General features: G+C 32.7%; 1 long non-coding RNA gene across 1 annotated transcript; it reads left to right on the plus strand.

The window, feature by feature from the left end:
- Positions 6,483-7,173, plus strand: LOC110012742. Its single transcript, XR_002287953.1, has 2 exons — positions 6,483-6,755; positions 6,866-7,173. It is a non-coding gene; the product is annotated as an uncharacterized LOC110012742 (long non-coding RNA).

The following is a 9,804-nucleotide window of genomic DNA, read 5'->3' on the forward strand; positions in this document are numbered from 1 at the left end:
GTAAAATTTTGAATAATGTAAATTTAATACCATTTAGTGGCCACGGAAAATTTTGATCGTTGTTGAGGCAATCCATGAACACACGGGCATTGTTTACGCTACCCTTCCATCCAGCCATGACATATATAAACATTAGGTCAAAATCGCAAATAACCATAACATTCTATGAGATTTCACCGTGTCGTGAACGGTATGCATTTTGCATGGTCACTAGGATACTTGTTGGTATAAATGTGCCATCAATTGCGCCTACGCAATCCTAATAATAAATAAATTTGAAATGTTGTGAGAAGGAAAACTAGCGGTTTGTGGATTAAATGAATGCATTATACCTAACCTTAAAATAGGAAAAGAAGTGTCGATTGTACTGGATTCTAGGATGAATGTGATTGAAATTTGCAGGACAAATTAGTTCCGGTGCAAGAAAATTCAGCGCCCGAGAAACACGTTTCATGTACCTTGAGATGGTCTCCAATGAGTGCTAGTACCGCTCGCAGCTCGTTCTTTAACACTCGCTTAAACCAACAGTTTGTAAGAAAATGGCCACTGATTCTATAATAGAGACACGCGACCGTTGCGACTCTAATAGAACACCTCTCGCTTGTAGGAACGAGCACAAATTTTGGAATACTTCTCTCTCCATCCGTAACATATTGTAGATTCGATTTGGGTGTCCTGACATAAGCTCGCTCATCCAATCAGAGCCTTGTAGAGAAGAAATATGTTGGGGTTGTTTTGTCCGAAAATATGAAGGGCATAACACCTCATAAAGTAACATGAAGTATTTTTCCTCATCGGAAGACATATCCGAAGAATTTGTCTCTTCATCTCTATCATTAGAACAAGTGTTGCCTCTTGATCATCCATTCCTCTGTTTCTGCTCAAAGGTATTGGTGAAATACCTTTATAATGCAAATATGCATTAATTGTAACGAACTAATACTCTCTACCACTTGGGGTATATGCATCACACACTATTATTTGACAAGAAAGAGGGTTGGTGACAATAATTACATTAATTTGCCTGATGAATTGATTTTGCATATCTTTAGCCTGACCAAGTTCATGCATGGGGTTTGACTTTATTTTACCCAGCAAGTGCAGTTAGTGGTAGTTTGGCTATTAAACTTTATTTACACGAAATTATATACTTTATAAAAATAATTAAATTGTAAGAAAATGAGTTTGACGAAAATTGTCATTCTCATTAAATTGTAAGAAAATGAGTTTAATAAAATAATAAATTAATATTATTTTGCTTTATAAAAATATTTTTAACAAACTAGTCAATCTCATTAAATTATAAGAAAATGAGGTTAATAAAATTCTAAATTAATATATAAATTAATATTATTTTAGTTTATAAATATAATTTTAACGAAACTGGTCAATCTCGTTAAATTGTAAGAAAATGAGTTTAAGAAAATTATAAATTAATATTATTTTAGTTTATAAAAATAATTTTAATGAAACTAGTCAATCTCGTTAAATTATAAGAAAATGAGTTTAATAAAATTATAAATTAACATTATTTTAGTTTATAAAAATAGTTTTAACAAAACTGGTCATTCTCGTTAAATTGTAAGAAAATGAGTTTAATAAAATTATAAATTAATATTATTTTAGTTTATAAAAATAATTTTAACGAAACTGTCAATCTCGTTAAATTGTAAGAAAATGAGCTTAATAAAATGATAAATTAATATTATTTTAGTTTATAAAAATAACTTTAACGAAAATTGTCATTATTAGAATATCTTATTTAAAAAATAAAACCTCAAACAAATCATTACCATGAACATTATAATCTAGTATTTAAATAAATAAATAAAAAGAACTAACATCATACAATACCATGTCTTTATTACAAGTTTATAAAAAAGAATATTTCAAATTCATGCATCCCACAAAGGAGTTTGTTTACTTTCCCAATCTCTCAACCCAAGCACGTTTGTCCTCATCACTTATCAGAAGAAACATTTGACGCCTCACCTTCAACATAAACTGATGTTGCGCTGCAAAGAATAAATCCCGCGGTAGTCCCTCCATTTTAGACAGCGTAAGCATGCAATCTTCAATATCATTGTTGGGATTTGGCCAGCTTTCGAGCTTTGGCTTCATTGCAAGCCATGATGGCATCAATGCAAGCATCAATTCGATTTGACCGATCACCTTGCCCCCCTTTTCGCTGCACTCCTCTTGTTGTTCTTGGAATTTTTCTAGCGCCGGATGAGAGTGGATTACCACTATCCATTGTAGGATAGCTTACATCAACTTCATCATCGTCATTGTTGTCGATAGGAGGCATGGCAGAGGAACGGGCAATATTACTGGTGGCTACAGATGTGGAGAACATCTCAGTACATAAATCGAAATGAGGAAGACCCTTCTTTTTTAAGCCAGACTCTCTCGGATTAGCCTGCACAATCATTCATACTTCATTCACATATGACAATAAATGTGAATATATGTTTGAAAATAAAATAAGAAATATAATACAATTACCGCGATCCATTCAGCCAAATGATCCTTACTGGCAGTCACAGTATACGTAGTTGGATCCCAACCAAAACCAGTCCGTTTGTATACCAAATCATAAAACTTACGCCAAAGAATTCGAAACCTGTTAGCCTTACCTTTAAGTTGCGCAATGGTGTATTCTGTTCTAGTACGTTCGTACAACTCAACCCCGATTTCACGCCAAATTTGCTCACTAAATGTAGATGAGATAAGGCGTCCTTTCTTGTAATGCTCATACATCAATTTAATGAACAAAAACACCTGTGGCAGATCCCACCAAGCATCGTCAATTTGTGACCTTGGCTCCAAAGACGTACCGCATGGCTCCTTCCCGTTTCGACTCATCTACCATATTATAAAGTCACAACATATGTTACTCAACATCAAAAGTATTAATAGAGTAACCAGCAAATAATCAAAAACATCTGTATCATAGGTTTCCAATCAATGCCCTCATTTCTGTATGTGGTACCATTGAACATACATAATACAGAAATTTTCTTTTAATATCATTGTATATTAAAAGAATACAAAATCAATCAATGTATTATAATATGGACCACATTTGATTGTGTTTCATTTTCCAATGATAGTTCCTTGAACTATATGCTATGAAATAATTGTCCTGATAAATTGCAAAAATAGTTTTCATTCTTATAACTATTTTTCCAGAGGAGTTTTGGAACAACAAGAGTAGTCGTGTAGAACTCAGATCAAAAGGTAAAATTCGTGGTTAATTTCTATTCCTCTTTAGTTTTGTTCCTTATCCACTTAAATGTTTGGCTTTCATTTGCATTTTTCTAAATTTTAATTACACTGAAGACTCTGGAATTATCAAAGTTTACATCCCTTTGATCAGATTAATTCTAAATTACCATATTAATCACGCTTCCGTCGAATTGTCTGACTGATCCACTTGCTTTCAATGATGAAACTAAAAAGGGTTATGAAGGATAAAATGAAACTAAAAAGATTGATAGAGTACTTGAAACTGGGGAACTTGAATGGCCTAGTGATGAAGGGGATGGGAATAAGAATGATTTAGAAAGCTTGGGAGATAGGGAAGATGATGAAACTAAAATACACCGTTTTTATAAAAAATCAACCTCCGCCGCATCTTTAGATTTGGTGGTCGGGATGAAATTAAAAAACTTAAATCTAACGTTCCTCACTTCATACTCCTTACACTGGACAACACTACTAACGACCACATCGAAAACATGGTCAATCTCTAGCCAAATTCAAGATATAGTCATCGTATGAATGTGAGTGCTATGATTCGTTAAGTCTGAGAACTAATTCCATACTATCGAGCCGGGAATTCAAGTCATACCAACCAAGCCTCCAAAGCTTTCATATGACGATTCTCGCGAGTTATTTTAGTCAACTAACAACCTTGTCATCTAACCTACTAAAATTGCATAGACGTCCCACGTCTATTACCGATGAAACAAGACATTCATCTAATTATGGCAATAATTAGTGCAAGTCACTACAGAATTTCCTATGCCCAGTCTCGACATCCTTGACTTGGAACGTTTCAAACCAATTATTGGTATCAATACTAGGGTAGAATAGTAATCATGTCAATACTCAATTTAAAGTACCTTCATTTGAAATCTTTGATTGCCAAACCCTCAGCTTAGTGGTGTAACAGGAGCAGTCGAAGTGCTAGCAGCAGTAGATAGTATGAACTGACTAAATTGTGTTGGAAGAGATATCAAAACCAAATGCACGAACAAGTCCTCAGAGAGGTTAGGTTTAAGTGCTCTCAATTTTGAAGAAAGATGAGATATTTCCACAATATACTCCCTGATATTGCCTTTGTTAGTGAACCTTTCCTAAATTAGGTTTGTCAAGAGTGTACCAATTTCAACTTTCTCATTCTTGACAAACTTATTCTCAATATCAGCAAGAAAATCTTTAGCTTTAGTCAATGTTCAGACATTGTGCCTCTAAATGCTTCTGGAATGGTCTTCTTAATAATCATTACGCACATATTGTTAGATTTCTCCTACTTTACTTTCTCCCTCTTTTCTTCAGAGGTACTCTTATCTATAAGTATAGGAGGGGAATCTTCCCTTAGTGCAAGGTCAAGATTCATCACCCCGAGAACTATCTCGAGATTCTCCTTCCATAATTTGAAGTTTGAGCCATTTAGCATAGGGATGAAATTGATGTTGGTAGTAATATTAGCAGGAGTCGTAGCTGAATCCATACAAGCTTACATAAGTCTTTAAATAAAATATAAAATCACAATTATAATTCAAAATAACAGTACAATAATCCTCAAGATATCGAGTACTCCATTAATATTTTATCTTTTGAAAAAATATTAACTTGTAAGTGATATCTTATTGCAGCGATTAAACACTAACGATAAGATCATGTCAAACAACAAACCTTCCTTTGGGCTGATTTATTATTCACATGCAAAATCGAATAATCATTACATGTCTACCACCATACATGTAGATAAATCTCGTCAGATGTGGACCTTCCTTTGAGCCGATCGACATTAACAAAATTTACGTACACACTTCTTCTTATATTTTTAAATGAATTAACTTCAAGAAGAGAGGTCACTTTGGTGACATGTTGCTTCAATAAATTCACATTAAAATATATACATAACCATTTCAAAACTGCTTCAAAAAAAATGATATGGTCAACAGTTGACCGTTGACCCCCAAACCGGGTTTGGATTCAGGTCTGACCCAGACCCGGATGTAACAGGCCCTAATTGTTAGATTTTAAATAAATACTTTGTAGTGAATAAAGAATCATTATCAATACTAGAACCGTTCATGCTGAATCGTTAAGAAATGCGATAATTGTAAATGCGGAAGCATACTTGAATCCATAGCTATAGGGGACTCAATTGAATTGTGTCAACACCCTTCTAGATCAACAAGGTTTCACAAAGTTTCCTTTAGTTTCCTTTCTCTCTGATCTCTATTTGATAATAGGATGTCAGAAGATATAATTTGAAGTATGTGTGTTCTGGGGACTATGACACATAAATATATAATAATAAGTATTTTAATTTCAGCCCTCACTAAAACTGAAATTACCGTTAGTCTCTACATATTAAAGGCCCACATCCTATCAGATACATTAAAACCCAAACTATTGAAACTTTATTTGATCACTTTATTGGGCATAAATTTGAACAGTCTATAATACATAATTATTTTGCATATAAGCCCAATGTTGGATTAAGGATCCAATATTATTGGATTAATAAATCCAACACCAACCCAATAGAAAATAAAATCAAGCAAACGTCTAAGGGCTTTATGATCATTCTATGTTAATTCAATTAACAAATATGACACAAGCACATAATAGAACATAGTCACATCAACCAAATAATACAAACCATGTATTAAAATATATAATAACCAATACCATATAAAAAAATATAATCATATGCTTAAATTACACGTAAAATAATGCAATTAAAAATTGGATATTAGTGCAACACATGAAAAAATAATTTTTGTTTGAAAACCTATTCCAAATTAATTTTGGCAATTTAATTCTAGGAAATTACCAATCTCAACCAAAATCAAATTCAGCTAAAACTAACAATTTTAGTAAATATGCAGAAAAACTAAAAAAATTATTTTTTTGAAAAAAATGGAGAAATCGACCCAACTGTTCGGCACGACCGACCCGTTGCGCCGGCCATATTTGTCACGACCAACTGGTGCTGCACAATTTTTTCTGAAAAATTGATTCCATTATCTTTTTTTTTCTGCATATATAAAATTAAAATAACATAAAGTCATGAATTTTCAGAAAATAATCAGAATGTTTGGTTTTGATTTTGGCCCATCTTTGAGATGGGCCAAAATAATTAGTATGTTTGGGTTGGTTGGTTTTGTAAATTTTAAATGTATTTTTGATTATTTTCAAATATTTTTAATTACTTTTTGTCTAGAAAATGACATCACATCATCTTCTTCACAAATTTTTCTTCTCTTCTAACACAATTCCATGACCCACCGACTTAAATCTATACCGTTCGACTCCTCTCAACATGACGAATATTTGCATCCGATTGGATTCCATTTTTATCAACATCGCTTGAAGCCGGTAAAATCTCCTCTGCCGCGATTTCAGCTTCGATTCAACGCCATCTGAATGCCGATCGTCGTCAAACCGCCACCAATAGTTTGCTCATCGCCCGACGAATCCAATATACCCTCACCCATCCATTTTCATCAACGGTATGTGTAGATTAATGATTTCATTCTTCTTTTTTGTTTTCGTTGGCAAGTTTCGAGTGAACTCAGCCGATTTAACTAAGAAGTCATTTTATTTCGCTTATTTCTCGTAGAATGGCGACTAATGCTCCTCCACCCAACGACGTCCATGTTCAATTACGATTTGCCGATGATCTGAAAATGTGGTGTGATTGGACTTTAGTTTTGCTGAATTTTTCTCAATTTTATGTGATTTTTAGAATTGAAAGTTGATTCAATTATTGATGGCTACTGTTTCGCCATCAATATTTGCTGCCAATGCATGTGGTGCTTTCATATGATTTGTACTCTTTTGAGACATCTGTCGGCTATGAAGTTACTTTTTCTGCACTAAGTCACTTGGATGCATATACTTTCAAAAAAATTACTATTTACCCGTGAAGTGTATTGTCCTTCTCCCTCTATATAATATGTTACAACTCTTTATGCGATTTGCACTTTCGTTCTTTGCTTATTGTTAAACATTCTAAGCGTAGTATGTCGAGCTTATTCTACTAAAAGTAAAGTATTGCATTGCAGTTGTTTACACATTGTTGGTCGAGTACTCTCATCCATCTAACATTTGGCTTTACCATTGTTTTGTTATTAAGGTATATATCTTACTTTCGCTCGCTAATCGTGATCTTAAATGTTGTAGTCTTCGAATTTTTAAGAGGAACAATGCTTAATTTGGTTTTGCTTCCTATTGACGTTTGTTAGAAATGATGAATTACTTTGACTTGTTAGTTCTATGTTGTTGAATTTGCATAATCATCAAATAGTGTGTATTGTGAGGCTCATTTGATTTAATCTGTGATTAGCTGTATGTTTTTAGTTTTTTGGTTGTTAATTCAATGTAAGTAGGAATTCATTCCGCATTTTGTTTAGATTTTGTAGATTGATTATTCGTTATAACGCATCTACGATTTAGGAGTCTAGAAGATTCAATTTATTGTTGCAACAATGTATGTTATTTACCATCTCTTGATTTTCTTCTTTCAAACTACCAGTCACATCAAATCATGAATCTTAAGCTAGGAGGATTTGCTATATGGTTGACTCCAATGAAATTTGTAGGCCTTTCTCATCTGCATCCTTATATTTTTTTAAGTTTGAGTGGTGTTTTGTTTATTAGGATAAGTTGGACTTTTCTTTAAGTTTGAGTAGTGTTTTGTTTATCATGTATATGTTTGGATAAAAGATGCTCCGATGACTCGAACTTTATTGTATATCTTGGTTATACATAATACTGCATGTTCAGAAAGAGAGTCATTGATTTGAATTGCAAAATTGCTACTGCGTAAAAAAGCAAAAATCAGACCAATTATTCATTTTAGCTTTACCTTCTGCATTCAGACAGACAAACTTTCTCTCTCTACATTCAACAACTGTTGTTGCAATTGAATACATGATTTTATTGGTTTCAATCTTATAAGGCCAAACATCCCACCCCAGTTTCTTGTCTTGCATGATCTGTGGGTGAAATCTGGCCACTGGGCTTTTGAGTTCTCTGTATGGTTTTGCACTTATTTGCTTTGTTATCTGTTTCAAAGATTTTCTGGGCTAGAATTAATCTTGATGTTGTTGTTTGTTCTTGGTTGGTGTTTGGTGAGTTTTTGTTGTTCTTATAGGCTTTGATCATTGTTTTTGAGTTTTTCTTTTTGTAATTGATTAAGAGATACTTAACAGACATCAAAGGGCAGAAATCTGTGTGTGAATTGTTTTTTTGCTTTTCCTTTTGTTATGAGGTTGTTGTGTAATGGTTGAAAAACTGGTGTCAGAATTTCAGTAATGTAAGTATTCATTTCACTAATAAATATGCATAAATTGGTATTATTTCTTTGGCGTGACTTTGCAAATTTCTCGATTAATTGGTTGATATGTTAGTATTCGGTTTCATAAAGGATTTCCCTGCTTTATTCCTGTACCAAAGTAGGTTTTGTCGCATTCAAGACCATGATGTAAATTAAGATATAATTTTTGGTAAGTGCCCAAGTTCCTAAACTTTATAATAGTCAGATGTTAAATTTTAATTTGTTATTAATATGACACTTTTCTAATTTAAATAAACTTTACTGACAAATTTAACCATGTAAGTTTAATTTTGATTGAATAATTATTTTAGTGTTAAGTAGGAATATATACAGTTCGATATATCAATCAAATCCAATTAAAACAAAACGTTAGCCATGCACCAAAGTCGAATCAAATTTATTTTTTCAAATTTTGATATTTAGTTTGATTCTGATTTTTTAATTAAATAAAGTAAAGGCTTTGTGCACAAGAAAACCTCATCATTTAAAAGGTAACCATGGAAAGAATAACCAATTATTTTTTATCCACTTGATCTTTAGTATGGTTTTACCAATACCAAAATATTTTTTTATTTTTTTTATATTTCATTTTTATGGACATATTTTTAAATATTAAATATTTTTATCATTTTATATATTATCTAAAAACCAAATAAATTTAATTATTATTTTTAGAATGTAAGTTTAAAATAATTTTTATATCTTGACAAAGAATCTACTAAATAAACAAACATTAATAATTACAAAAATTGAACCGACTAATTCTATTCAATATTCAATAAAACATTGCACATACCAAATTTTGAGTCTAAGTCTTCTACTCAATCTACAGTTACCCGTGCATAAACCCAAAATTGTCCAAATTAAATATTAGGATTGTTTTATTTATTTGTTTGTTTTATATTATTATTATTTATTTTTATTTTTGGTTGAGAGAGTTTTTAGGTTTACTGGACTGGCGAAATCGCAGCAAATGACGTGGACTCGTCCGAGCTTGACGACACGTGCATGCATATAGAATCAAAAATTCAAGTCACAGGCTCGTTCGATTGGGGGGCCGCTATACTTGGAATCTCAGGCAAAGGACCATCACCGTCTTCATCTTCGTCGGATATCGGGATGCCATCGTTGTCGTCATCATCGAAGAGCTCACATAACTCTTCCCACTTCGGCTCGTAGGCATCCCGGTAGTATCGGGCCAGTCTTTTCTCTTATTGATT

Source organism: Sesamum indicum, linkage group LG10 (genome assembly GCF_000512975.1).
Source record: "Sesamum indicum cultivar Zhongzhi No. 13 linkage group LG10, S_indicum_v1.0, whole genome shotgun sequence".
Classification (NCBI taxonomy): domain Eukaryota; kingdom Viridiplantae; phylum Streptophyta; class Magnoliopsida; order Lamiales; family Pedaliaceae; genus Sesamum; species Sesamum indicum.